Genomic DNA, 4,282 nt, shown 5'->3' on the forward strand with positions numbered 1-4,282 from the left:
ATCAGGGGATGAGGTGGGGGTTACCCTGCTGCCTGCAGAGATACCATGGCGGGACACTGGTGTGCACACTGGGGAAAGAGGGTTAATTTTGCCTGTTATCATCCAAACCTACTGTATTTGGCAATGAATGAAATTAATTTTCCTCAAGTGGAGTCTTTTTCTCCCCATGGCTATTGAGGGACCTCTCGTCCTTGTCTCCATCTGTGGGTTTCTACTTCCTCTCCTCCCCTTGTCCTGCTGAGGAGAGGAGTGAGAGTGGCTGGGTGGGCAACAGGCAGCTGGCCACCATCGCCCTGCCGTAGCCTGCTCTTGGGCCACATCATTTCTACGAGGAAAACAAGCAATGCCCACCAGAAATGTGGGTTTCATCTTATGTGGCTGTGGGCTTAGGTGCCAGACCTTGATGTGTAAGCTCAAGCCCTGGGGGCATTAGTTCAGGGTGCTGGGTCCACACAAGGATTTTGGTTTAGGTTTGTCATTGAAAGCGAGTTAAGGAAAGTGTTTGGCTGGGTTTTCAGTTTCAGAACGCTTTGATGACAAATACACAGGTTTGGTGCTGAAGCTCTCAGGTTTCTGTAATCATATGAAAAACCCTTCAACATGTTAATTTGCTGGGGCAAGAACATGTTTTGTCTAAAAGAGGAGGAAGAAGTTGCTTTGATATTCGTAACTGATAATGTATTTTGTGAGACAACCTGTTTTGACTATGGGACATTTGATAGGCACGTGCAAAGTTAACTGAAGATAACATTTTATTTCTATTATGATGTGAGTTGAGACATAGCTATGCCAAGAAAGGAATCCCTTCCTCTGGTTTAATGTAGGCTCACATATAGTTTATGACTGTTCAGATTAGCTGGTTTAGGGCTAAAAGGGGTTATTGAAGATAAATTCTTTGAATCATTCATTGTGGTTTTGTCCTAGTGAGGCTGGGTGCATGAGGCAGTTTGTAGGGTGGTATTAACAGCAAAGCAGCCCAATCTTTTGTTTACCAGGAATAATATTTAATGGCTTACTGTCTGCTCTTCCAAACACAACTCCTCACAACAACCCTTGCATGGCTTTTTGGAAGGGCAACCCCAAGAAATCAGCCAGATGAAGGCATTTATGAAATAAATTCTCTAAGGGAAGGACACTTTGGTCCACAATGGATGCTTCTTGGCATAGTAGCTGGAGAGTGGAAAAATGAATCGGGCTGCTGCTGCAAACCTGGCCTTAGCCTTACGGAGGCAGAGCAAGAAGAGACCAGTGATCTTGGTGTGTGGCAGGCAATAGCATGGCATTAACAGCAAATAAAAATGCATGCTGCTGAGATCATACCATTCAGAAAAATGGCAGAGAATTAATATAAATAGTGTGTGTGAGCTCTAAAATCACCCACATTTTACAGGATTTTACAGTGGCTGCTGCCAGCATGTCCTGGGTTCAGCAGTAGCAGTCATTTTTCTCCTTCTTAGTAGCTAGTGCAGTGCTGTGTTTTGATTTTTTGGCCTGGGAACAGTGTTGATAAGGTTGATGTTTTCAGTTGCTGCTCAAATGTTCGGTCTGGCCAAGGACTTTCTGAGTCTCATGCTCTGCCAGGGAGGAAGGAAAGCTGGGAGGAAGCAGAGACAGGACACCTGACCCAAACTGACCAAAGAGGTATTCCATACCACAGCACGTCATGCCCAGGAGGTAACGGGGAGTTACCCGGAAGGGCTAGTTCACGGCAGGGTTGGGCGAGGTATGGGTTGGTGCTCGGCTGGGGGGAGTGGGGCGAGTTAGTGGTCGGCTGGTGTTGAGGTGTTGTATTCTTTCCTCTTGTTACTTCCTTTATCATAATTATCATTGGTGGTAGCAGTAGTGATTTGTGTTATACCTTAGTTACTAAACTGTTCTTATCTCAACCCGTGGGAGTTGCATTCTTTTTGATTCTCCTCTCCGTCCCTCCAGGAGCAGGAGGAGGGCAAGAAGGGGGGGGAGTGAGTGAACAAGGTTTGTGGTTGGGTTTAAACCACGACACAGCAGTAGTCTGTGAGGATCCTCATTTCTGCTGAGCAATGCTGAGCCATGTTTGATTTAGACATAGCAGTTTGACTGGCCAATATTTTTTTTTTTTTTTTGTCAAAGACATAACTGTCTTATTTAATTTTATTTTTTTTCTTTCTGCATTTGGGCTTTTTTTTTTTTTTTATCGAAAACATCACTGTTTTCTTTCCTTTTTCCAAAGGTGCTGAACAAAGAAGCCTTCAAAGTGAAACAAGCCTGATTTTTCTTTTCTCTCAGAAAACTTGCTTCCCATCTTTTCAGAAACCAGTTCTCACTAGTCCCTGCTGCTGGGCCTCCGGATCTTGTGTGAGGAGAGCACCAAATGGGATCAGGAACTGGGGGGAGCTGTTTACAACCTGAAAGTGTTTGGAAGCAGTTTTGGGTTCACTGTGCTGCGGTTTCCCCACTTTTCAGAAAACCAGTTTCAAGGGAGAACAGAGTTGCAGAAGTTTGACTTGGATCCTGGTTCTTCAGACTTTATTTTTTTTATCGAGGGGAGCAATAAGCACCAGTCCTGGAGCTGTCTAGCACACCTGCAGCTATTGCTCATAGTTTAACGTGTCGGTCCTGCTTGTGTTATTTTTTGATGTCTGCTTTTGCACATGTCATTTGATTTAGTCTGCAGAGGAGTCCAAAGGCTTGGCCACAGCAGCACAGGAGCCAAAGGCAGAGCCTGTTGGGACTGCTGCATCACTGGCGGAGTTGGCCAGGAAAACATTGCATGCCTGCAAATATCACAAACAAACAGGGCAATTTCTGAAAGATGTGGGCAGGAGAGTGAAACCAAAACAAACTACTCTTTTAAAGCAACTCTGGTCTTCCCCCTGGTTGGACTCTGTGTAATTGTTTGGGCCTGAGCTGAAGTGGCTGTAAAGTGCAACCACTCAGATTTGATAATGGTTTACACTTCTTTGCTAAATGTGTGTCCCTGCAAGAGGTACTGGGAAATGGAGACTCAGGAGATGCGTGAGTATTGCTAGGCTATGTGGTGTAGACATGGCAGCAAATCTGCCCAACTCTGTGTGCTGCACAACGCCTCAGCTCTCCTACATAAGAAATGTGTGTGGCTAAGCCTCTCAATTTGGGCCAGCCACTGTGGTCCTGTTCTTCTGTAATGCAGTGCTCATTGCAAGGCCCATCAGGGCTAAATCTACCCAAATGCTCCCAGATGCAGCATTGGCTTTTAGGTGTGTTCATCTTGTTAAGCCTTTCAGGAGCAATCTTGCTCATCTTGTCAGCATGGTTGATGGTCTTCTGACTTTTTTTGCAAGCTCTGGCTGTTCACAGACAATGGCCCCAAGGAAACTTGTTCTTAAGCTTTCCCCCAAAAGCTCATTTCAGTCCCATGCCTAGCAAATGAAGCCCCCAGTACCAGAGAAACACAGAGGTTTTGAATTGGATGGTTCTTCCATCAGCAATGAACAAAGCATTAAGAATGAGGGAGGCTCACTCAGTGCTGTCCCTAAGGACTTCTCAGGTCTCCCTCAGAACTGCTCATTGCCTTTCCCTTGATGATACATAGCACATGTCTCTCTGAGGTGTGAGGCGAACATGAGCTGACTTTTAAACGATTCCCTGGTGACAGAAGTCTTTCCAGACTATGAGAGGGATGTGTTCATGGGCAGTATGAGATTCAGTACTTGCAAGGTAGGGGTTTGATAACTCCAGCTTTTGAAGCACTTTGCGGCTGTCTGTTTATTCATCTTTTTTCCTTGAATGATAATCCTGGTCAACAGTTTATCTTAAAGCAACTTACAGAGTAGCCTTGTTTCACTGAGGGGGAAAGGGATGAAAGAATGAAAGGCCATGCTAAAGGCCAGCAAGCAGAAGAGTGGCAAAGGTGGCAAAAATCCCAGGTTATCTATCCATCAGGCCATATAGCCCTACAACAATATGTGGCTTGCAACAAAAAGGCTGAAAAGACAAAAAAGAAAGTCACAGGGACTATGAGGAAGCCGCAGACCCTCTAACTGAGGCCACCCTATATGCAAGCTTATGTCTGCCTCCACTGCAGATGGGTGGGCACCTTCCAATACTGTTTCCCTCTGGATACAAGCAAGGGGCCAGCCCCAGGCATTGCACCTACCTGCGAGATAATAGTTTGTGCATCTTGGCCTGGGCTGCTGTTCCCACCAGGTCCCCAAATTGGACATGTGGAATAGTGTGACTCAGAGACCTGCTCCCAGACACATTTGGGGGCTGCCTCAAAGCAGTTGCCACCTTGACTTGCTAGCCCCCAACAAAGCAAATGTCA

Source organism: Lathamus discolor, chromosome 3, assembly GCF_037157495.1.
Source record: "Lathamus discolor isolate bLatDis1 chromosome 3, bLatDis1.hap1, whole genome shotgun sequence".
Lineage (NCBI taxonomy): Eukaryota > Metazoa > Chordata > Aves > Psittaciformes > Psittacidae > Lathamus > Lathamus discolor.